Consider the following 26927-nt stretch of genomic DNA (forward strand, 5'->3'; position numbering starts at 1 on the left):
TAATAGGTGTATATGTATAGTGATTTGTGGAAGGACTTTATTCTAAAGAAAAACACTGGTTCGTTATTACTGTCTCTCTTCGTAGTTACAGTATACCATATTGTTGCCTGAATTAGATTCCTCAAACTGGGAAAGGTAGAACTTGGTCTATCATTTACTGAGAGTACTGTCCCCATCTTCTTATAATGTGGTCCATCGTAGTGAGTATTACGTATCTTAAACTGTTTGGCACGTTCGGAAGGAACAGCATTCATTTTCAGATACAGACTGCACAAAATATCCAAATTTTCATGTCAAGTTTCAACTTTGATGTTTACATTACTGAATTCTATAAAACCACCTTTGGAACAGATGAAATGTGATGGCCACCACATTTTTGAGTGAAAAAGGATCTAGTTCCCCACTCTCTCAAATACCTTGGGATGAATGCCGGACTTTGTAATTGATCAACACTGTTTTACTCTTGTTTTAGCTAGTTTCAGCTCAACATTTTTAGTATTGCAGATATGAAATGAGATCTGTAATTCCTATTTTCATCTGGTATATCTTAACTGTCTCCCCAAAAATGATGTCCAAATGAGGTACTCGCTCCTCTTGTAATCTGGCATCAGATGAATCGGTAACTGGAGCATGAGCTTGAATGGCGAGCTGTCGTGCCAATTCTGTAGGACAGTATACTTAGATTTTATTACCTGCTGGCATTTGAACCAGCTGATGGCTTCATTGATTTTTGCAAAAGATGGTGCAGTATACTGATTTTTTAAATTAAAGGAGCAGTGTTAAAGTTGTCTAAATATGCCTTCAAATTAATACCAAGCCAAGTAGTTCCTATGCCTTTGATTCTTAAAACAAGTGTCATTATCCTCTTCAGACCCATAGCAGCACACACAATGACATGAAAAGAAATTTGTTTTTTATTGCCTTACAGATATAGGAAATAAGATGGCTCTTCAACCAAAATGTCCAGTGTGTCTGATGCCATGCACTTCAGTTACTACTGTTGCTTGAAATTTACAGAAGCAATTTCTATCAGTGTTAAAAGAAAGGAACATATTTACATGAAATCTCACATGTCGATGAGTTGAAGCCTGAGAGTCAGCAATTTTGATCTGCTTTTTTCTTTTTCATATTTTCAGGCAAATTCTTTAACATTTTCTTGCAGTCATATGTGGTGTTGGTGCTACTTTTTCCATTTTGGTTTTTCAGCGGCTTCAGTTTAAAGTCTCTTCACCAGAATTTCTCTCAACTGGAGGAACAGCTTTTCTGGTTAGACAACAATCTGCCACATCCATTCTGAAGTAGTAGTACAGCCAGGAAGCAGTCAGGCAAAATTCAAAGAAATGAAAAATTGTTCTTCTTGTCTATTTCTTCGTTTTGGTTTTAATGGCGTATTTATTAATTACTTATTGTAACATATTAGTGCCTCCCATGTTAGTGTAGTATTCAGATACACTGGGTGGATGATCTTTCCACATATTTCTTCTCCTTTATGCACCGTCACATAAATTTATCTTTAGGCTCGAAACCAAATTAAAGTTGAAGCAAGATATATCACTCTATTATCAAACTGCTGAATTATGGCATTTTGTCATTGTGCCAAACCACCTGACCTTGGTTGCCCCTTCCAGCACACTTTGTAGCAAAATATGTTGAAAACAATATCAGTTTTGGTATTTGATTGTATGTAATAGTACCTGTTGCTTTACTTTTTCCCTCCAGTAATTCATCAAGTAATTGGATCAAGGCAATATATCTGTTAATAAAAACAAATGACACTGCAAGAACTGTCACATTGCTTCAACACTGTCCATGTTTTGGGGAACAGACTTAATTGTAACTGCAAAAGATGTTCCTTTCCTCACATAGTTAAATCCAAGAGACACCATTCTGAGATGCTATTACAAAAATCTTTATTCCAAAATGATTTGATTCCACTTTGATGTACTGTATCATAGCAATATGCTCATGAAAGGGGATCATTTGTTTGTCAGTACAAATGTTTGTGGAGTATGGGGTCTTCAACATTTGTTTCAAATGGTATTTAGCATAGGCTCGACTTTCAGAAGCAATCAGATTGTCTATCCTGTGGGGACACAGTATTAATAACCACCTTCAGATTGGTCTGAAGAAGAAAGAACCTCTTTCTGATAATGCCAGCTACATTGAGAATTCTGGCTCCTGGAGCCCTAAACATTTTCAAACTTGGATGACACATGTTGTGTAAATTGCAACATACAAAGTAATGTTTTCACTTCCCCCAAATCGGTATCTGTTTTTTTCCCTAGCATTGTAGATTAGTAAACTCGACAATTTTTACAAAAACATTGTGATTTACATGATCTGGAAAGTATTAATATTGCTCCTGAATATCATAGTTCGACACTATCGGCTGTGATGCAACAGTTTGTGTTGGTTACAGTGTTCGAAAAGACCAATATCTACAGTCCTTTATCTCAACAGTGTAGTTCCTCATTATTACATAAATTTTGTGAGAAGAGTTCCAACTTACGTATCCAGGTGCCTGTAAGACTCCTGTTCATTTCTTCTCGCTACAAATGACTTACGAGGTTGCTCATCTGAAGTTTCCCTAGAACAGTTAATAATTTCCTGAACCATTCAAGAATTTATTTCAAATTCGCTGTTTCTATCCTCATACTAAAAATAAAACGATTCTGCGTCTATTAGAGTCGAAATTTGATTGTCTTTGAGTCCTACAAGTGAACAAAACACCAGTCTCTTTTGCGAATATTGTTAACGCTGGAATGTTAAAACGTAGTTTTCGTGTATGAATTCGACGTATTTCAATTTTCCAACACAACTGGCGTCCAGCGTACACGAGTCAAGCTTAATAAACGACAACTTTCAAAACCGAAGAAATGAAATTTATCTCAGTTTCTACTGGCAGCGCGGAGCAGTTCGCACACTCCACTTTCCACTGACCTGACGGCTACTGACAAAGTGGTAACATTTGCAACAATTACCATTAGCGTTTTACATGAATTGCTGCTCGTGACGTAGTTTGATCCTTGGACAAATATGCACTCTGAGTTGTTGAAAGTGAAGTGTTACATAATTATGAGAAAATCTATCGAACGGTAAAACACTTTTCCTGTTTCCACAGTGTGTAGTTTCACCTGTGACGCGCTACACAAATTTTAATTTTCCTACCCCTCTACACGCTGTTTCAGGAAATTATCGCCATGTACTCCTATTTTCTACGATTTAGAAACTGAGCCGGTATATCATCTCAAAGGACTTAGGTAACGAAGAATTTCTCCTAGACTTGTTTCAAATTGACATATCCTCCGCCTCCTTCCCTCACTCATGCAGACAACTTGTGGGGGGTTTCCATACTCACTTATAAAATTAACTTTGTCGTTACTAAGCTGCTCGGAGGTGGAACATGTTCACTAATGATCAGTGGTAGCGGGAAAGGCATTAGCCGGCGTTTTAAGTCATGTAGAAGTACAGTGAAGGATCAGTTTTCCCCCGTCACAGACTACTTATCAAGTCTTGACCCTATGCTATTTCGCGCGGCTAACCACAGCGCACAAGCTTCGCGCCGCGACGGTTTTATATGGTTCGTCACAGTTGGCAGCAGTGCTAGGAGGACCGTCCGCCATGTCGTCGGTCTGGCCTTGCGAGGCCATGTGTTACTGCGAGACGAGCCACCCGCGCGTCGTGCAGTGCTCGGCCCGCTATTTGTGAGTGGAAGATTTGACGCGGATGCTGTGCCGTAATGGCCGGTGACTTGTGAAACCGCGACTCGGCGATTCCGCCGATTTACCGATGTGACGTATACGTGACCCGGAAAGTATGGTCGGGAGAGCTTGACGTGCGTCGTTTCCTTTGTTTACTCGTCCATTCGCCCGCGTCCCCGTCTTTTCGTACCAGACTAATCACCGTGTGGAAAGTGTCGCTGTGCGTGTGATTTGTTCTATTTCGGTACTAATAAAATCTCGTAAGAAACTTAACGAGACTTGGGACAAAGTTGGTTTAAATGCTGCCGAAAATGATAAACCTTATGTTGCCGCAAGAAACCAGGTGACCGAAGTAAATATTATATAGCGTTAGATAAGATTTCAAAAACAGTGGCTTGTTTTTTTGCAAAGTAGCGTGTACCTAATGATAGAGGTTCCTGTTGTGATATGCGAGGAAGGGTGTCAGCTTATCACAAATAATACATTTACTGTAAACGTAGTGTTTGACAAGGAATACTGTCAATAATACTTTAATTCATACCCTCCCGTTACTGATAAATTTTTTATGTTCGTCTTATTCCCATAGGCAAAAGTTAATGATTGTAATCATTATACGAGGATTGCTGCTATAAAATATTTGTCTAAATCTTAAAATAATTAGTCTGAACTAACCTCACCACCCTAAGCAGCATTTTACAAACTTTCGTAGTGACAGTCCAGCGCAAAACATATCCCGCCGTTAAATACTAATTAAACGTATGAATACCAACGCCGTTTCCATGACTTGAAGCACCTACAGGGGACAGCGGGTATTACACGCCCACAAAAATGTAAAGAACTAAGTTTTCAGCAATATATACTACAAACAGGGGAGATGTGGGGGGGGGGGGGGGGGGAAGCAATCCTTTATGATCACGATAAAAATAAAAAAATGCTAATTTCGTTAATTTTTGTTGACTTTCATTAATAAAATACTTCTTAAAGACTGATGTCTTAAGTAGCGCCGAGAACCAGAAAATATTGAGTATGACATTCGTGGTGACAAGTCTCATCTGCTACCACACATAATTACAAAGTTTTTGGATTAACTGAAAAAATAGAAACAAAGAATCTGGTATGTTCCATTGGAAACAAAACATTTTGTTCAAAATTTTTAAGTGCATTGCTACATTACAGTATTCGCAAAAGATGGGCATGAGCGTTTCTCCCCACCCCCACCCCACCCACCCCCCAAAGCCTTTCCGTTGGTATTGGAAGGGTTAACATCTACCTAAGCAGAGTGTTGCGCTGGACTGTTCGCAAAACTAATTTTATCAGAAAGTGCAATGTAATTCTTGGGTAGAAGCGATCCTGGCGGCTGTGGCCTGTACCAACTGCGACCTTGACATGCCTTCAGCATTTGCTTTCGCCGCCTCATTTTACCGAACGTTGTCCTCGTTAGGAAGCGTCTTCATAGTTGAGCGTAACGTACACCAGTGTGCGAGCTAGGAAAGCCTTCAGCAAGACAGTGGCAACATAGTGCCTTGTATTTTTTACACCAAAGTAAAAGGAAACAAGAACTCTTGAATGGCTTAAGTGCCACTGCTTAATCAACTTTATTAGACGGATAACGGTTGGCTGAAAAAGAAGTCACACCTAATGTTACGAGGCCCCACATCGTATTTCGAAATTCCAGTCGCAATATTACTTTTTCTGCTGCTAAATTGACTGGAGACCGTTTCAAAGGGCCAGGTACTAGCTGCTTAATTTAAAGAAAGCACTAAAGATTTATAAACTATTTCTGTGAAAGAACAGCGGTATGATACCTTTACTAAACTATGCTGGATAAAACTGTGACTTAGAAATGAAAACTGGAAATATATTCCGGCGTTACATACGGTTAAATGATGCGTTAATTGTCAAGACGATACATTACTTTCGTAGAGGAAACTGTTTATTGAAACCAATATGAAATACTACCAGAAAGTATTCGCTTCGTTTGATAATTTTGCATTAAGCATGTTCGTAACTCATTTACTGTACGAAAGTATAGTAGACACTGTGTCGGACTATACTAATGCGTTAATTTGCTGGACCTGGAAGTGAATTCCCTAAGACCAGATATAGCATTTGTCTTGTACAGATCTTCAGCTTCATAATCGTGTTGTGGAGGCCATACTAGCCTTTATCACTTTGACAAAGCTTCATCTATATGTAAATCGAGGAATAAAATACTGTATGACAGTGACATTGCCAGCGCCTGATAGTTAACAGCTAATGAGCGTCTTCGAGCTTTTTTGATTAAGATGTCGCAATCTCGAAGAAACGCTTCACTGTGAGCTAGTGACCTGTAGTTATTAGATCCTTAAGTTGCCACAGAATTTGTAGTTATGCGCTGTGGTACTAAATTTCGCAGTTACACACTTACTATTATTGCATGACGAGACAAAATGTCTCCCTAACAGTATCACCTGTATCTTAAGCCAAGCAGAACGCTGCTTTTTTCATGTCCACTTCTTAAAATAACAGGTAAAACAGGCTACCCGCGAAATTTACACACAGTAAATACTCAACGCATGAGCTCAGAAACAGAAACAGTTACGGTTCAGGAACGGTTACAATGTATTGTGTAACAGTATATATATATATATATATATATATACACACACACACGGGCGATCATCGTGTCTGACAGCCTCGAAGGTGTGCGTTGAGATTTCTGCCACTGCGGGCTACCATTCTTTGTTGGCAGGATTGTAACTTGGTCCAGTCAGTCTTGTGAGGCCAGTCGAGGAGCTACTTGAATGGAAGTCGTGGCTTCACCGTTCGTAAAGATGACAATGGCTAGGAGAGCGGTGTGTAGTGTCCACTTGCCGTCCACGTAGCATTAGCATCCAGATACGTCACTGCCAGAGGACATTACGTCTTTCAGTGTCATAATGCAAAAGCAGCCAGAACATGAACAATTAGATCATTACGTGCATTCCACAGTTGTTCAGGCATGTTTGCAATGTTGTTGAATGAACTACAGACGTTTTGTGCTCACATAGAAGAGTAATAGCCATCTTCAGGAAGCGCTGGCGTATCTGCTACACAAAACGTTCAACGGGATTGAAGTCAACAGTGCACGCTAATGGTGGAATTCGTGATAACCACGTCTCGGTGCAACAATTGCTTTAGCAAGTCGGAGACGAATGCACGTACATATCAAGTGCTGATTAATGTTCATACCGTCAGTCCCCGTATTGAGATCAGCGATGGTTTTCGCGTTACACGTATTGCAAAAGTAAGATTTCAGTTGGACACCAAGCCGTTATCGGCTTAGATGTTCCTGCACCCTGTTAACAACTTTATCCTTACCGTCCCCGAATATCTCCAGTCATTTGAGAATGAGTAGACGATAGAAAATGTCACTGAGTTGCCCCAGCGGCATACCGATGACCCATCAGTATATAGCTATCAGAGAAGTACTAGTAAACACATCGAATCATTTTCATTGGTAGCGAAGTGAGCCATAGCGTAAACACCATCGACTTACGGTACTGAAGTGCTCGAGCTTTGATCCCATTTATATCTAATTTGATGGGCGTGAGCAGAACGTCCTGTTCTGGCGGTAATACTGAGCGTGTGTCCACAGAACTATACTAGACCTTGTATCCAAGAGCTCTTCACTGATTTGCGAACTTTTGTGGATATATACGAGCATCTTCTACCAAATGTTCACCATCAGTCCAAATTCTCTTAGGCTCCAGAAGTGTGTGAGGAGGCGCGATCATCTGCATCTTTATCTTCTCTACAAGCCTCTGTATAGTGCATGTACATCACACAATACACTTTTACCCATTTCATTCGCATGTTGATCGATGGGAAAGTGACTATATGCCTGTATATCTGCCCCAATCTCTGGACTTTTTTTTTCATGATCTTTACGTCACGTACACGATGGGGACAGCAAAATGGTAGCAGTCTTCTTAGAGTAGAGGTTCTCTCAACTTTCGTACATGCTATACCAACTTGATGCGATCGTAGTAGCCTTGAGTCTGTCGTCACACCTACTTAAGGGATTGTAAACCCTGGAACAATCCTTTCTAGATTTTGTCAACTGACTGGACACATTTAATAGAAAATTGTCGAGTGAAATGACAGGTGCAGATATCCCTTATGAAGTACTTGTAAGAATAATTGAAATTCCTGTTTCGAGCTAAAGAAAAATTTCGCAGTTGGTCATGGCATGCTTAAGTATTAATTGTAATGTACTGTGTTTTTCTGGTTTGTTACAAGAGTTTGATACATATTTAGGACAGCTGAGTTACAACGAATTTCCCCGAAAACAATACCGAAATTGAATGAAACTATTTTTGTACGGTTTGGTTAAAGACAAAGCATTTATCCAGCAGGTTGATGATTACCAACGCCATTTGATAATGCAAGTTAGGATATTATGCTTTAGAATGTATAGATCTTAAATTGCGTGAAGCGTAGATTCTTGAAGGAAATCTATAGGTGGTTCAGTGGAGGAAGTTTTGATGATGGCTTGAGCGGTGGAGTGTGAGTGGGATAAATTTTGTTCCTAAATGATTTGGTGAAAATACATTTTTCACACACGCTAACACAGAAAACATAAAATTTTCCTAATTTTAGAAGTCAAATTTTGCAGTGTGTTTGATTTGCGTATGCATGGACATGTGCCGAATCGATTTGGCGAGTGCATTCTGTTTTCTGCAGAACTTCGGCGATACGTCGAGAACGCCACCATCGCAATAACTTCCCGCCACCTTCTTACAGCAGTTAAATAGGTATGAACTGTCATTGATATAGGCGAAATTGTAGATGTGTAAATGATGAGCAGTAAGTCAGTACTGAGTACACTAAACGTATTACATGTTTTTCTACATTCACTATTTCATGCCGAAAACTTCCTTTACAGTTAAACGGAAATGAGCAACAAAGTGCTGCTGGTATAAATGGAAACGCATATGATTTGTAGAGACCGCATCGATCCGTGCATCTGTGGTACTAAACGACTACCCTGGGGCACAATAACTTGGCCTCAGTTTCAGGTTGCATATCTAAAAGTTTTAGCGGCAACAAAACTTTGATTTTCAATATTTCATGTAATTATTGATCTAATTTACATATTTAAAAATGCTGTCCTAATACGCGGTAGGAGGTGTATTTTATTAGTTTTAACTCAGTAAGACAAATAGTAGAGTAAGAAACTGTGTTTGTCTTCCGGCAGCATAACTGAGGGCGCGCAAATACGGGAACATCATTCATCCAGTATTTGAGAATGAGAGCACTTAGAGACTTCAGCAAAGATCACACAGAATTTCAAACGTTTACAAAACTTTTTCTTGCAGGCACCAGCCATGAAACACGTCGCCGTAAACATTGAAAGGCATGGTAAACTAGCCCTTGCGTAAAATGGAGCGCAAATTATCCGCACGGTTGTTATGCACTGTTTAATAATATTTATCGACAACAGACCTCAAACATAATTTATACTGTTGCTTGCCTACGTGCTTAACGTCAAATATTTCACACTTTATCTCATTTGTAAAGTAATCTGAAGTTTCAAGCTGTTACATGTGAGTTCGATTAATTAACGAATCGAGTCATTACTATACTGAAGAGGCAAGAAGTGGGGTTACTTGTAGTTAGCAGGTTGTGAAATGAAATATCCTTTATGGAAAGAGTGCAAACAAATTTCCGAATACTAATTAAGTAAACTACACTTACCCACAGCTAGATGACAAAACGAAACCATATTACATTCATATAAAAAAAGCACATAAAGAGCATAAAAAATGTAATGGACGGCTGTAACACGACACAGAATAGATGTAGAAAAATAAGCGATGAACTTTTCGGCATTCATATTTCATATAGGCGTATGCTATAAGCTGGATGTGAAGTTGAGTCAGAATGCATGTGCACCAGGTGGATATTCTGAATGGTTAAATGTCGAACTCAGACGATAGACGGTTGAAGACTGGATAATTTTGTTATTCAGAACTACAATAGAATGGAAGACATAGCGAAGAATACAAAGTGTGGGACCAAAAAATGTTCACGGAAAGTTGCGTGTGGAACACAGATCTGTCAGTGAGCAACACGAATATACATCGAATGTTTCTTGTAGCATCCGTCGATTGTGGGTGAACACTTCGCCGTTTTAGATAAATTTCTGTGTACTCTGAAAACTACTGTGAAGTGTATAGTAGAGGTTAAGTGTTCTATATTTGGGCTCCTCTCGTACCAGTCGCGTATGTAGCGCGCGAAGAACGACTGATTAAATGACGCAGTGCATGCTATAATTTGTCTAATCTTGGCGATCGCTAGCGGGTGATACGTTAAAAGACTTGAAGACTCTCTCTAGCATCTTCAGTTGGTACTGGTTCCAGAAATCTTGTAAGCAAGCTTTCGTGGGATAATTGCTAACATATCTTCTAGTATGTGTGGATTCAGGTTTTTCAGCGTTTATTTGGCACCCTGAGTCAAGCCCGTGACGATTTATAAGCTGCCCCTTTTTGTTTACATTAACTTTCCCTATTAGTCATATTTGGTACGAGTCCCATATACTTCAGCAATTCAAAAGTGTTCCTTGAACAATCCTTATAGACTGAATGCAATGTCGTAGTATAGCAAAGAAAACGGTTTGCCTCATGCTTCACCTACGACTAAGCCTGTGCTATCACTCAATTTCGTGTCTGTACAAATTACATCAAGGTAATGTTATGAGTTAGCAGATTCCGACTGTGATTAATTAATGCAAATTGTAACTACACTAGAAATGAAAGCTAGTACGACCAATACGGTGTATTTTGAGCATGTGGGGTGTATTTTCTTTATTCAGTGCCAATTTACCGTGTAAGTGAAACTTATTGTGTGGCACAACCATGGCACAAAGTTAACGATAAGACTGAATGCTTGATCAGTCAGAAATTGCTATCGATAACCATTCAGATTTCAGTTCATTACTACTGTTAGTTGGGGTAAGTGGACCTGTCTTTATTCTCTGGCCTCAGGTGTTCGCGTCATTATCACCTATAGGTGAGATTAGGTGCATCGCTTTTCGCTCCTACCACGTCCGTGATTGCGGTTTCTACAGTTTCATTGACGATGGACGAGGGCATACGCCCCTGCTGGCGAACGGAACATTTTGTCGTGTTTCATTCGTAACTGCGCTATCCGAAGTTGCTCCCGGGAGTTTGGCTGAAGCAAAGTAAAGCGAGGCGAGGGAGAGACCGAGCGATAAATCTGCCGCAACAACACGAAGTTTCTCCCCATCTGAAGTGGAAAGGAGCGCCTGAATTTGTAACTTCGCAAAATTTCATTATTCCTACTGTTGCAGTCCAATTAAAACGGAGCCCGTTCAACTTGAGAGAGAGAGAGAGAGAGAGAGAGAGAGAGAGGAAAAAAGTTCAGCCAACCGCAATACCTCTAGGCAGTTTTCGGTCGGGGCGTCCGCAAGAAGTGCAATCTCGGTTGGATTTATTTCGCAAACCTAATAAAGTAATTTTTCGGCGCATTATTTCGCACCAACTCGCATAGCTTTAGGAGACTAACTTCATATAGAATGATTGTTACTTTTGTTAAGGGAAGTTAATTCACGGTAGTTGCATCCTGCCTGGAAGACTTCGTTAAATACCTTCCGGAGCACCCAACTTCTAGGCATATGACGCCGAGACCTGGAATTTCTCCCGGCGGATGTTCGGAAGTTTGAACTTCGTGTGAGCCGACTTGAGGCGAAACTAGGCGCACCGAAGTTAGTTTACCCTTCCGCGGACTTTGTACTTGGCGCATACCCGTCCGCCTGCCATTAGCTCGCAGCCGTCGATGGAACGAGAAACCTGCAGTCGAGATACCTTGGCCCAAATTTTGAAGACTTAACTACGAAAACTTTTATCCGCTGTTCATGTCGAAGCTGTGAAAAAGACGTTGGTAATGCATTAAAAGTGATGCAGAGACAGATAAAAAAATCCACCTCATTGCTTCGCGCGGTGAGCAGGAAGAAGGCAACAGATTACAGAGCAAAAAAAAAAAAACGAAGAGGGAAGCGAAGTTATTACATATATGTGGCTAAATAGAGACCGCAACCTCCACTCAGGAAATGAAATCAGTGTCAACTGCCTGACACTACTAAATTATGCGTTAATAATTGGAAGTTACAGTATGCTCACAGTATCAAATGAGTTTCCTGAACAAGGCAGCGAATGACATTTCAGGTGATTGATGCAAGTGGATTGTCTCCAGATTTTCGAATTTTCAGTGCAGTTAATGTTCTCACTTCACGCGATAATTCTATGACTTCCATAACCGTCATGTATGTCGATGTCACATTTCGTTCGCTTTGTGGACGCCGCATAATCTGCGAACAACGGTTGTGTCCGGGCGCTGATGGTGCTCCGTTGAAAGTACCTCCGTGACGTCCCATATTCGGGTTGTGAGATATCCGGCGATATGTAACCAAATGGGGGACCGGTTTTTTTTTTCTCTCTCTCTCTCTCTCTCTCTCTCTCACACACACACACACACACACACACACACACACACACATAGTGAACTTGGGCTTCGATCTCCGATGGTTAATTACCCGCCCGATACTGGAAGTAAACTTAATCGCCTCCCTTAATTACACTGCATCATGTTTCGTTCCTTGGCATTTCATTTGATACTCGCAGCTGAGTCAGTGCTTGGCGTCAGGTAATGAGTAGACCTAGAGCCTGGATTAAAATTGGTTTTATTTACTTCCTTCTTTTATACGTCATGTGGTCTGCCCAGTGTTCACCATTGCCTCGCTATATCGTATAAATTTGGTTTTTGAAGGTGTCTGTTTACATTGGCAGGAAACCGGGGTTTCGAAGAATTGTCACCATCATTCTGGCGTATGATAGGCATACTGTGTGAAATGGAAACAAAAATTACCTACATAGGTTAAGTATAGATATTAGGCAGTTGATTGTCATGATGGCACAGAGAAACAGGTGTCGTATTTCTGACGGCAACGAAGACGTGCTACTATCTGTTCGTGTAACAGCTCATGGTTTTGACTCGTAGACGGTGATCGCCGGGGTACCGAAAGAAACGTGTGTACAGAATCCCAGCTGTCGAAAGTAGCCGGCGGAGATAGCGAAGAGCTGTGCACCCTCATCCCTGTAGGACAAGATGGAGGGAAGTGCTGCTGCAGCTAGCTAGTGGGTGGGTGGCTGGTAGCCGTTGGGCGCAGAGGTCGGCGCGGCCGCACTGGCGCCCGGTTCCCTCCCTCCCCTCCCTGCGCCCCGCTAGCGCTCCGCTCTCCACCCACCTCTTCCCCACACCAACCTTCCTTCCCTCCCAGCGGCAGGGCACGCCGTGTCCGGCTGGCCGGCCTGCTCTGCAGGAGCAGTGGGAAGCGAAGCGAAGGGACGGGACGGGACGCCATCCGCAAGCGGCTGTGGCCAGCGCACGGCGCGGCGTTGCCACGCCATGCTGCTCTGCCAACCTATCGCTCGTCGCCGCGCCGCTCGGCGCGTCCATATTGTTCTTTCGCAAAACGTCTTACCACCTGACACGAGATTGGTGCTACAAGTCTCGTTTGATATTTGAAACGTCAGCCAAAATTTCCACTGACCTATGGAAATGTTCTCTACTTCCTGTTTTTTCATTATCAAATGCTGAAGCCCGTTAAGGAGCTATTTCCACAAGGAAGAAAGGTAAACCTACATTCCGTAGAAGGATAATTAAACAAGTAGCAGACGAAGTGCCCCTGTTAGCGCCGACAACGTCACGTTTTCCATAGTTAGGCTTGTTTGAAGACGCTACTGACAGTAGTACCTCCAGAAGAAAAGTTCTTCGAACTGTAACTTTGTCCGCACTCAAAAGTGCAAATCATTACACCATTGTATAGTGGCACTGGGTGAACTATCATTGCTGATTTCGGGACAACGTTTTTATTATCGCCAGCTCTCTGTAAGAATTTTTAGACGATCATTTTTTTCTGCGTACTCCAATGATAAATGATCACCAGAACAATTTTTTCATCTCATGACGCATCAGGAAATGATACATAAAATAATTTTTGGGATCAAGATAAGTGTATTACCATTTAGTCCCAGTACAGTCTCTGATCTCCTTAGAGACCTTTTTGTCCAAAGTTATAACGCAATCAGGTTCGTAGTATCACTCGTGCCCTGTCTTATTACACCTTCTCTCGGTTGTGTTTTCACACCGTCTGTGCCTGTCTTCTGCTAATAATCTCCCATTACCTACCACACCTAAGGATAACCTGTTTTACAGATTCAAATATCTTTCTTTCAATTTACGCCCTGTGCTGTTCCTTCCACTGCCGAAAGTTCATTACATCAATTAGTCTCTTGCTTTGGTTAAGAGTTGTAAGCCGATTGTTTCACCTATTGAGGTGGCGCAGTAGTTAGAGTAGTGGACTCGAGTTCGTGAGGACGACCGTCCAAATCCTAGTAAAACCATCGGAATTTAGGTTTTCCGTGGATTTCCCAAGTGTATTAAAGCGAATGACAGGTTGGCTGCTGTCGAAAGGAAACAGACGATATCTTTCCTCAAAAATCCGAGCTAGTTCTTAGCTTGTAAGTACCTACTACAGTTCTTTCTAGTACCTCATAAATCACATTTTCCCAGCCAGTTGCGTTTTAACACTTCCGTACGCCCCCAGCTATCTAATGCTCCTAATTTTTTAAATGTATTCCACTGTTTCTGTTGGAAATCAGTACTGTTCTCAGGTCGTATACTACAAAGAAATTTTCATCAGTTACCCGAAACCATAGTTCGTGTTAGAATAACACATCCATACAAATCCGATTCCCTTCAGTCACATTGTGCAGTGGCGTTCCGTAGGATACCTCCTGTTCTTCGTATTCATGTTAAAATTAATCTTCAACAACCCTGCGTAATTTTCGTCTTAGCTGTATTTGACCTTACCAATATTCAACGCAAAAAAGGTTGTTCAGTCATAAAAAAAATTTCCAGTCGTTCCGTACTTCGAACATGAACAGTGGTATCGTTGGCAGATCTTTGCTTAAGTATATTCCCGTAACTCGTATTTCGTTTAGATTATAGTATCTCCTATCAATACTATTCCTTTAATCTCCCCGCCTTGTTAGAACGCTAAAAGTAATTAATCAAGCACTCCGTTCCATTGGGATTGTCGCATTCGTTGTGTATTAACGACCAACGAGTTCAGAATTTTGGGGCATCTGGCATTCCCACCTGTGTCATGCAGGTAACGCGAGTAGCGTCGTTGTAACTGTATCTGGAATCAGAAATAGAACACTCTTCACACCCACTACCTGTGCTCCTTTGTGCAGTTTCATCACGGAAGGCATACTAGTCTTATTTACTAAGTGACGAGAAAATATTGGTGTAAACAGTAATGGATATCATTATTCCCTGCGTGATTACGCCGTGGAAATTTGTACCCACCACGAAACGAAACCGAGAATTGTTAGCTTGTGGTAGGCAAGCTTAATTTGAAAACATTGTAGTTCACATGTCTGTATTGGTTTTAAGAAGCAAAATATTAATGCACGGTAATGACCGTCATGTAATACTTTTTTAATGTCTCCCCAATAGCGAGACAGTTTTCCATTACGATTACTGTGTGGACAGATTTTGCCTCACCGTTCGTGCTGTAAGTTTCTCTACCTTTATATTAACGACCTTGGTAATAAATCGTCTTCAAAGATATCAGGAAAGAGGAAGAAAGAACCTGTAACGCCATCAGAGTTCGGAACAGCAGTTTAGTAGTTCGCAATTGGTAATATATTTCATGTATTATATTTTCTTGCGGTCGTAATAGATTATAGTAAACCTCCGACTGTTTTTTGAAGTAGTAAATCTGGTACCATAGTGCCACAAATAGCAGCGTTCATATGAAAGATTTCAGTTATCGCATCAATCTGACATTCACCCACTTTCCTGCCTTCCTATAAAATTTAATTATGAGATGTATAACTGGTATATCTGCAAATAATTGTTACTTATAGACAAAAGGTCTATCGCATTCTGTGGCAATTGATAAATTACCATTCAAGCATTCTGCTTTTTGGACATACGGCAACTCGGTGAATACCTTACCACCTACACTGATAATGGAGTTTTAAGTTATAAAACGGTCATATTCGGTAAAGAAGTAAAAGAAACTCTTAAAAGTTCGTGTAACAAGCCTTAAATGCAAGGGCACGAGAAATTGATGCTTCCTTAAATGTAACGTTTATCCACTGGGGTACAATGCTTCATCGTAATATCTTGATCACTGTCTGAAGTACGACTTTGATTTCTACATTTCTTCACAAAAGTAGAAAATTTGTAATTTTCACATAGACAAACTCCAAAAATCTGAGACCAACCAACCAACCAAATTCACTGAGACGAGTATACCGTGAATCGTGAAACATCGCGTGTGAGAACTGGGAAGAACATGTAGTGGCTTATGTGCTGGTACAGCCTTTTGTGGGGTACCGTCTAGGAACTAAAAGTTACAGTTATTTGTACATCACAATATGTGCAAAAATAATATACTGATCTTTCGAATCAGACTGTATATTGCTTTTTAACTACAACAGGAGCTTTGGAAATCCTACACAATAACCATACGAAACATCTTGGACTTTAGAGTGTGCAGACCGGTTTTACAAACTTCTATATTGTTACAAGGGTCTGAACACACACGGCTATCGAATTGCAGTTAGGTGCTGCAGCAGGTGTGGTTTGCTGTCTGCAATGGGGTGGACACTCTTACGGAGTTCGTCTGTTTCGCAAAAATCTGAGGAAATGCCAGTTTCATGCAAACACACTGATGCTTGTCGTTCCGATTATGACGGCTAGTACGCTTCTGCAAATTACGCTTCAGTCTTTATCTACGGAAGTATGTCGCATGGTGATGAATGTTATATTCCATGCAGGAAATGAATTCTTTGGATTTTTGAACAAGGTATCTTTTCTGAGGTGGTGGTATTCAGTATTTCTTTATTATTCCAGTTGGTCAAAGAAGATATTAAGCCATTTGAACGCGCCGTCGTATACGCTCGATGTCTTCAAATGGTTCAAATGGCTCTGAGCACTATGCGACTTGACTTCTGAGGTCATCAGTCGCCTAGAACTTAGAATTAATTAAACCTAACTAACCTAAGGACATCACACACATCCATGCCCGAGGCAGGATTCGAACCTGCGACCGTAGCGGTCACGCGGTTCCAGACTTAAGCGCCTTTAACCGCACGGCCACATAGGCCGGCGCTAGATGTCTTCTGTCAGCTCATTTGCCGCATTTTTTCCAACCCAAAAGTTGACTTAATGCAGTTTTCCATTCCTACGCGGCACTGGGTCAATCTGTCTATTTTTTTAGCAGTCTTCTGTAACACCGCCTTTCGAAGTCTTCTGCTCGTTTAATTTCCATCTTCCGTGTTGCACATCCACACAAAGATCTGTTCCAAACCTTTCTTGTCTCAATAGGTTTGTGTGTTTGATGGTAGTTGCTGTTTCTCGCCGCAGTGTACTGTTTATATTGTACAATCCTTGTCACAGTTTTTTCCTGCACCAAGCGAGTTGGCACAGTGGTTAGCGCACTGGACTCGCATTGGGAGGGACGACGGTTCTATCCCGCGTCCGGCCGTCCTGATTTAGGTTTTCCTCGATTTCCCTAAATCACTCGTCATATGCCCGGGTGGTTCCTTTGAAAGGGCACGGCCAACATCCTTCACTAATCCGATGAGGCCGATGACATCGCTGTTTAGTCTCCTCCTCTCCCCCCCCCCCCCCCACCCCCCGCCCCAAAAACCTAGCCTCTTTCTTGCAGTTTCATTCTGTGTGTATTGTACGAAAGAGAGGGCAAACTTCGCCTTCCCCTCAAAGAACCCTTAGTCAGTTTAACATATGGTCATCGTGCATGTTCACCTGGTTCACACGCCATTATCTTAGTAAAATCCTGACGAAATAAATTTTTCGGAAATCGTAGGGGAAATAATGTAATTTTTATGTTAGATTGAAGAAAGATGTACGGCAGTAACGTTAAAGTGTTTAAAAGGTATCCTGTCTTCCACAAACCAATTACAAAACACTGCTCATATATACTTTTCTGTGAAGGATATATCTGTACTGATGGAAGATAGAGCTGTGTGGAGCAATGGGTAATACATTAAAAGTAGTATGAAAGACGACGAAATAATGTGCCACTTTTTAAAATGTTTCACATTCTTCAGTTCACATTAATCTAGCCATAAAATCTGCTGTACTTATATTGACACAGTTAAAACATGGAACGGCATGTTTGCAGATTATTTCCACAACATATCACCCTGAAATTAAATAAAAACGAGTATCTAAAAGTATGAAATCATTTTGCAGTCAGTAAGATGAGAGTTAAAGGCAGGAACATATCCAAGAGACGAGTAAGGAAGGGGGCAGAGAGGGAGGACAACTTGTATTAGTTTCACGTGGCAGGGAAAATTTGAGAAAATTGAACGAGTTTTCTTAAAAAAAATATTGTGAAATTATTAGACAGCAAGTAAACTAACGCTACATTACCTCACTGAGAGTGTATTTTGTAAGACTTTCGCTCATATACATATCCCACATGAAGGTAACGTTTAGATAAATGAGAATATATTTCTCCATCGCATTGACGGGTAGCACGCGAAGAAACATCTACAATTTTAGATCCAGCGGAGTTGGAGTCTTTCAGTTCAAGCGGAATGGCGGCGAACGCCGAAGTATTTGAGACATATCGCGAAAAAATGACAGGTATTGCTACGAGTCAGTATCAGTTACACTTTATTGCTATCTCCAGACGAATGTGACACGGGGTGACACTGTGTAGCAAGTTTTAATGCGTGCGCTGTTTAAGAACATCGTAATTTTTCTCCTTGTGAATGGTGACACTGCCCTCCATGCCGCCGGTAGTTCGAAGTTAAGGGATCTTCAGAGAGAAAAACTGCTGCAAAACAGTAGTAAGTTTCATTGAAACTATGGTAGCAAAAGCAATAACGGTTCAGAATTGCATTCCGTGTGAATTGTTTGCTACAGATTTTTTATTTGGCCGCGTATCGATCTCTGCGTAAACCGTTCAGTATATTCATTCATGCGGAGAAGCTAGTCTGGCAGGGTCCTATTAGCTGGCGCCTGTACTGGTTTAAAGTAGAAAGAGAGAGCCGTTGGCATATGAAAGATGTAAAGTGGGATACTGCAAACTTTCTGAATTACTCGTGAGAAAGTGTCACGCGGCCAGCTTTTATTATGGTTACTAGTCTTAAAATACGTATGGTGTCCTCCATTTCGTTGTCTGTGTATTTCTATCTTTTGTTTGGTGTCAATGCCCGCGATAATTGATTGCCACGTACCCATCACCGGTGTCGAGAACCACGTTTTTGCTTAGTTGCTCCATCTATTGCCAGATTTCTTCTTTTCACTCATTTTCACATATTCTCTAACTACTTTCTTACCTTTCTCTAACACTTCAAACCATTCACATCAGAAGCACCTCTCCCTCTTGTAATTATTTTAGGAGAGGGAGGAGAGTTCTTGACTTGTGGTATTTCTCAACATAGTTTTTGAAATAAAAATAAATGCTGCCAGTCAGTGCTTAGGTAATCTACAGAGAGACAATAAATATTAAAATAAAAATGTAAGATTTCCTTCCCAAGATCGCGGAGAAACTTACCAAAGGTGATGCAGAAACCAAAGCCAGAGCTCTAGCTATTAAAATCATCAGAGGTAGGTTGATGCTATAGCTACTGCCAGGTGTAAAACTTTTACAAATAAGGGAGAAGTTCATAAAAATGCGCATCGTGTGACGAACCTGCTTGCAGGAACTGTGTTGCTAGACTTACCTATGTCCGTACAGAGTGCAAAACTGTCTAAAGATAACGATTATCTGTAGGTACATAAGAACGAATGTATTTACTCACACACATTCGTGTTTACCTTTCGATGATATTTCAGAGTTGAACCTACATTATTAATGCATGGTAATAAAATGATTGTACATTGCGTTCTTCGTTACTTGCAGAAAACAATGATTTTGCACTGTAAACTTGACTTGTCTGTGTTTCTACCATAATAAGATTTCGTAGTCATAATGTGAGCAGTTATTGAGAATTTGTGTATTCAAACTGAATTGTACGCAAATGAAATTCAATTTTTGTTTTACATGAAAATATTTTAAAATATAAGTATTTAGCATGAGTGTGCTTGATGTTCAGAATTAAAACAAAAAACAGACCATTAGTGTGGCTGTTACGAAAAAACTTCTCCCTCTTAATCGATGACATACATCGAATAGAATGACCATCTGTGTGGCAACTGGTATGTATTCCGTCTTCTCACACATAGTGAAACTCATGGAGAAAGGCAATTGTGCAGATACGGTATCAACTTACTTTACTCGGAACAACGTCAAGATTCGTTAGTCGCAGTCGGTCGAACTTTCTCGTGTGACAAAATACTGCAGATTTGGTTCGCTAATAACTAAGACGAATTACACGTAATTAGTGGTGGACTCAACAACTGATCACTGTGTCTGTACTTTGTTTGTTGCCCGTTATTTTTGTCTACGACGTGGTCGTAGCAGTGTAAGTGCGCCCGCGTAATTTTTACGAATTAGCTATGTATAAAATTATAAATTGGTGTAGCATGGTAACGTATTTAGCTAGGAGATGGATTCGGCTGTCATTGTGAAAAATATACGAAGCGCTATGAGGATCCAAAGTGAGACAATTAAAATATTCGCTGGAATATATGTGAAAATTTGTATTAAATTGCAAATGACAGTATAATGAAAGGTCTCCCATGTGACTTGTAAATATTGCCGGAATTAGAGAAGCAAGTCAGAGGAAGGATCTCGTTGAAAGTTTCACTAGAAGTACGATCATTTGGGGTATCAAATAAAATTTATGAAAATAGGGTTTTTCGGTAGGAAGGATGCGTCATGCTATCTTGGGTGTAGAGTCGACATACATAGAGATATCTTCAGGTGGGCAGTATTAAAGTGAGTTCGGACCGTTGCCGTTCTTATTGTGTGTTAATCGCATTGAAAACAATATTAACACTTTTTTGCAGATGATATGTTTAATGAAGTACTATCTGAGAAAGATTGCATGAATTTTCAATTGGCTCTAGATAATATTTGAATGGTGCAAAGATTGGCAACTTTCTTCAAATCAGTAGTGCTGTAATTTTCCTTAGTTTCCTTATCCGCTTCTTGGACATAAAACAGCGGAGGTGGTTTAATACGTAACGTTTTCAACCTTTGGGAACAACGAATTCATTCTAAATATCCGTTTTTTCCCAACAACTTTCAATTTACTTTTTGGAGTTTTTTTTAGTTTCACAGACGCCAGAAGGGTTACCGTACTTGCTTAACGTTTCTTTCAGTTATTAATGTTTAAAATCTCTTCGCGACATTTACATCTCGGACAAGTAATCTAGTACTTTCCAGTTTTTCTTTCCTATTGTATGTCACTTCGGTAAGTAGACAAAATTCGTGTTATCGTACTGTGCTACATTTATTTACTCGGATATTATTTGGCAGTAACTAGAAAATGCTTTTGATGAGTTTATAATCACATGTACGTCAAGTAATGGGCTGAATGCAAAAGTAGTTTCGAAACTAGTAAGAAGCCCAGTAATTACATGTTAAGTTTTCCATGGCCTACGTAAGTGGCTTGAGGTGAAAGAGGTTACTTCGAAAAGGGCATGGTGGATGTCCACCATACTTGATTAATCAGAGCTTTTGCTCAGTTATGGCATTTTCGTCGATTGGCCGTTAGGAAACTAATATTCCTTCTTCGACTGACCTATGAAATGCCTCAACACTGATGTATTGTTTGACCTCGGTGACGCTTTCAGAAAGTTAATTATCATTTCATTTCCATTTGACACAATTAAGGAACAATACAGGGATAGGCCTACATTAGCCTTCACCAGAACCGGGAAACAAAAACAGCAAATGTTGATCACAACGATTTGTAATACTTATATTGACAAGCCGTTACGACGCGTTGTGATGCCTATTTTCTGTTTTGATTTTACGAATGGGGTTTTATACAAGGTCTGTATTCATTGCAAAATATGATTCGGGACATAGTTACGTCAATTGGCGTAACTTTGGAGCTCGTAGAGATGTTTACGTGAACGTCAGCGGATAATGCGGACCTATAGTGTCGCCGGCCGTGGTGGCCGTGCGGTTCTAGGCGCTTCAGTCCGGAACCGCGGGACTGCTACGGTCGCAGGTTCGAATCCTGCCTCGGGCGTGGATATGTGTGATGTCCTTAGGTTAGTTAGGTTTAAGTAGTTCTAAGTTCTAGGGGACTGATGACCTAAGATGTTAAGTCCCATAGTGCTCAGAGCCATTTTTTTGTAGAGTGTATTTGGATGCACAGTGCAAGCCAGTGTAACTGAAACTGCATCGCGCTTCAAAGTTTAGTCTCCTGTATGAGAAGTGAGTTCCATAAATCTGAATGCGAAATGCGAGATTGGACCGAAGTTACAGAAAACTATAGACGGTAATATTTTTATTTGAAACCTACTGGTAAATAAAAATAGCGTGCGGTACTTACACTAAAATGTGGGACTGTTGCCCTTCGCGGCCAAGTGCCCTACAGAAAGGCAAAGAGTCGAGTCTCGGTCTAGCACACAGTTTTAATCTGGCGGTAAGTTACAGATCAGCTCCATTGGGATCATATTTCTTTATTTACCCCCCCCCCCCCCCATAACTATCTGGGTTAGTCAGTTCAATGTTGGAGAAACTCAACGACAGCCCACCTCAGAGGGCCATATGGACTCAGCACTGTGATGGTGAAACAAACCTTTCGGACGATGAAGGTTTTTCCTTTTTCATGAGGAATGACAAATCGCTTTCAGTTAATTGTCTGCTTTCGCTCTATGTAACCATTCTCGTTGTAAAAATGATCCCCATGGAAATTTAAGGTATCCACTAGTGAAACCCGACTGATCTGATATGATTCTTTAAGATATCATCTCTCTCTCTCTCTCTCTCTCTCTCTCTCTCTCTCTCTCTCTCTCTCTCTCTCTCTCCCTCCCTCTCCTTAAACGTTGTCCAGTAGTCATTTTATTCTGCATGTTTTGTCGACATACGAGTCCATTTAAGCAGACTATATGTAATTAACTGGCAGTTGCCTGTTGTAACTTTAAATTCCGTAAATGATGGCTTACGGAGACACTGCGCGGATGGGGTCGCCTTATCTAGAACACTTCCAGAAATGAACGTTTTGGAATCTGGCGCGAAAGCGCCATATCTGGTTGGTGATTCATAGCATACGCTCCCTACTTTGTGTAGTGGAAAATTTATCTGGCGGGACTGTGCTGTTGACATCTACAACGTGCCTTCTAGTCGTTTTGCGCACAATTTGCTGGTTTGGATCCGTAAACGTCGACAAACGAACACTAAACAGAATGTGTAAAAGACAACGCATAACGAACTAATGCGTTTTTACGATAGTAATTTCTTAATGAAAAGCTGAAAAGATAGTTTGCTGTTTACTTAAAATATGTGATATAATGCAGCATTGGTTCGCTCTACGATGCGCAGATTTCTCGTGAACAGCTGCGGAATTGTACCTTGAATTTATTGGTAAAGGTTTGCAACAATTGTTCATAGGATTAGCTTTAATGGCGTCGGGCGGTTACCGCAGGAGTTAGATCCACCGGTACACGATCACTGTTTTCTTCAATCTTTTTTCTGATATGTTGACATAGTTCATAAAATACTCCATTGCGACTTACGTCTTCCAGTCATTGATGAAGATGATGCCTTACTAGGAAAGTGTGCCCCTGCTGAAGTTAGCTTTCAGTACTCGGGGAAATAATATTCATTTTCATGCAAAACCCATAGTTAGCACTGTGTACCAGTCTCCTGGAAAGAATTATTTTATTTTTCAGCAGTAGACTGTCGGGTAATTACGTAAATACGATAATGTAAGATTTATTCAGTCTGACTGCACTCCTTTTTAATATGTAATTAAGGCGTAACAAAAAAGGAATAAGTAGACCCCCAACATCTATGTGGACTGTGCTGTTTATGTAGTTCTCCCCCCTCCCCCCCTTTCTTTTTGCCGTCCTAGATCATGGGCCTCACTGTTTGGTGCCCTCCCTCAAACAAACCAACCAACCAACCAACCAAACATCTATGACTTACGTCGGCATGAGCATCCTTGGCTACCCGCGGTCTGAGTCAATCTTTTCAAGTTTGTAGGCCGCCTCACGATATGACGCCACGGAAGCGCCTCTATGCATAAAATCAAAGCTGTAGCGTCCGTGAAACTGTTTGTAGGGCCAACGAATTATGCCTCAAAAATGCTTCTCTAGGACTGCATTAAATATATGTTGACCCAGTCTTTCGATATTTACATTTATATATGCGTCGTGAACATCGTTCCCTTACTCAGTGACGTTTTACAACTGCCCTAAAAACATCTGTATATGGCATGCCAGGCACATTCAGGTATCAGCGTGGAAAAATAAACTCCTAAAAAAGCTGGTTGCAGCTAATTCATTATAAATTCGCTATAGGTTAAACATTTACATTGTTCTAATACGTCCACGATGGTAAAGAATTATTTATTATTGTCAACACAAAGGATAGAAAAACAAACTAAGATGGTGAGAGTGGCAGTTGCAGTCCACGAGCAATTAAGAGTAACTGCGATTGTTGGTGGAAGGCGACTCATTCGAGTGTTTGGTATTTACTGTGTTAAAATCCGCAAACACTATTAGCAAGCATTTTGTAATTTGTCCAAAAATACTTACAATGACCACTTAGGCATGGGTTATTTCTGTAACACTAAATAAATACAACGCGAGCATCACTATCTTTCTCTCCCCCCCCCCCCCCCACCTCCTCTTCCCACTCCTCGATCATGCGTGGGCTGGGCACCCATGGCTTGAGTCAATAAAAGATTCAAATGTTCCCAGGAAGTAGAACTAACATCCAGTGAAATATTTACTAAGTATTTCCTTGTATTTTCAGTAACCCTTGCTTTGAAACTATATATTGTTTACTCGCCAAAACACTTTTATGCTTGCCGGAGATAATTGTATTTACACTTAAAATTTCTAATTTTTTACTGAATTTAAGTGATATGGCAATCAATTTTTGCGACTGTTTCCCACAAGTAAGAATATAGTTTCTAAATACTTTTGGTTCCTTCTAAATACTTGCAGTTTCCCTGACTTGAAAAAAAAAAGCACATTCAATGGTGTCGTATTTTAAATTACACAGTTAGGTGGACATTAATTGCCTCCTGACCGTGTTCATTTCCCATTCCACTTTATCAGCGCCATGCTATTCATTTCTACGGAAATTACACTGTTTAAACGTCAGCAAGGTTCAACGAATTTTGTCTTTGAAGGACTTGGTGAACATCGCCGCAACTGTTTGTATTGGTTGATAATACGTTTGCCATCATTAACATTGTGATGCAAAGTTTCTGTAAGCGTGGTCAAATACTACGTTTGTACTTTAATCAGTGTTTACATGGTCATCGTCATGCTTAAATATTTGAGAGTTTTGTCACTGTGCATCATTCGTGATAATGCAGGTACCTGCCCTTCTTCTAACCTTGCTAAGCAATTTACGTTTCTATCCTTTTACAGGTTTGTGACTGATTGCCAGATTTGCTAAAAAGGGCGAGAAGTTTATCAAGACTAATCTTAAGTGTAAAGGTTCTGGTTTGTGGGTGTATGGTGGGAGTTCAATTGGTTGTAGTATTGACCATGAAAACGGGAGCATTTTCCGCTCGGTAGTTTCCACCACTTGGGTAGTGCTGCACTCCCACCCTTGCCCTGCTTATAGGGTAGGTAAAAAAGATAGCAGAAAGCTTCATTTCGTATATACAGGGTGTTTCAAAAATGACCGGTATATTTGAAACGGCAATAAAAACTAAACGAGCAGCGATAGAAATACACCGTTTGTTGCAATATGCTTGGGACAACAGTACATTTTCAGGCGGACAAATTTTCGTAATTACAGTAGTTACAATTTTCAACAACAGATGGCGCTGCAAGTGATGTGAGATATAGAAGAAAACGCAGTCTGTGGGTGCGCCATTCTGTACGTCGTCTTTCTGCTGTAAGCGTGTGCTGTTCACAACGTGCAAGTGTGCTGTCGACAACGTGGTTTATTCCTTAGAACAGAGGATTTTTCTGGTGTTGGAATTCCACCGCCTAGAACACAGTGTTGTTGCAACAAGACGAAGTTTTCAACGGAGGTTTGATGTAACCAAAGGACCGAAAAGCGATACAATAAAGGATCTGTTTGAAAAATTTCAACGGACTGGGAACGTGACGGATGAACGTGCTGGAAAGGTAGGGCGACCGCGTACGGCAACCACAGAGGGCAACGCGCAGCTAGTGCAGCAGGTGATCCAACAGCGGCCTCGGGTTTCCGTTCGCCGTGCTGCAGCTGCGGTCCAAATGACGCCAACGTCCACGTATCGTCTCATGCGCCAGAGTTTACATCTCTATCCATACAAAATTCAAACCGGCAACCCCTCAGCGCCGCTACCATTGCTGCACGAGAGACATTTGCTAACGATATAGTGCACAGGATTGATGACGGCAATATGCATGTGGGCAGCATTTGGTTTACTGACGAAGCTTATTTTTACCTGGACGGCTTCGTCAATAAACAGAACTGGCGCATATGGGGAACCGAAAAGCCCCATGTTGCAGTCCCATCGTCCCTGCATCCTCAAAAAGTACTGGTCTGGGCCGCCATTTCTTCCAAAGGAATCATTGGCCCATTTTTCAGATCCGAAACGAGTACTGCATCACGCCATCTGGACATTCTTCGTGAATTTGTGGCGGTACAAACTGCCTTAGACGACACTGCGAACACCTCGTGGTTTATGCAAGATGGTGCCCGGCCACATCGCACGGCCGACGTCTTTAATTTCCTGAATGAATATTTCGACGATCGTGTGATTGCTTTGGGCTATCCGAAACATACAGGAGGCGGCGTGGATTGGCCTCCCTATTCGCCAGACATGAACCCCTGTGACTTCTTTCTGTGGGGACACTTGAAAGACCAGGTGTACCGCCAGAATCCAGAAACAATTGAACAGCTGAAGCAGTACATCTCATCTGCATGTGAAGCCATTCCTCCAGACACGTTGTCAAAGGTTTCCGGTAATTTCATTCAGAGACTACGCCATATTATTGCTACGCATGGTGGATATGTGGAAAATATCGTACTATAGAGTTTCCCAGACCGCAGCGCCA

At 41.0% G+C, this 26927-nt stretch overlaps 1 protein-coding gene across 3 annotated transcripts in view; it reads left to right on the forward strand.

Annotated features, from left to right (window-relative positions):
• LOC126175598 (C-terminal-binding protein) overlaps positions 1-26927 on the forward strand; it is a 209071-nt gene that overhangs the window by 7754 nt on the left and 174390 nt on the right. The window contains exon 1 of one of the 3 annotated variants that reach the window (XM_049922470.1): positions 3656-4044. The exons of the other annotated variants lie outside the window; for them this stretch is intronic. The gene's annotated coding sequence lies outside the window, so the exon portion shown is untranslated. Of the gene's footprint in view, positions 1-3655; positions 4045-26927 lie in introns of those variants that run through there. 3 annotated transcript variants of the gene reach the window in all.

The sequence above is a fragment of the Schistocerca cancellata genome, chromosome 3, assembly GCF_023864275.1.
Source record: "Schistocerca cancellata isolate TAMUIC-IGC-003103 chromosome 3, iqSchCanc2.1, whole genome shotgun sequence".
Taxonomy (NCBI): domain Eukaryota; kingdom Metazoa; phylum Arthropoda; class Insecta; order Orthoptera; family Acrididae; genus Schistocerca; species Schistocerca cancellata.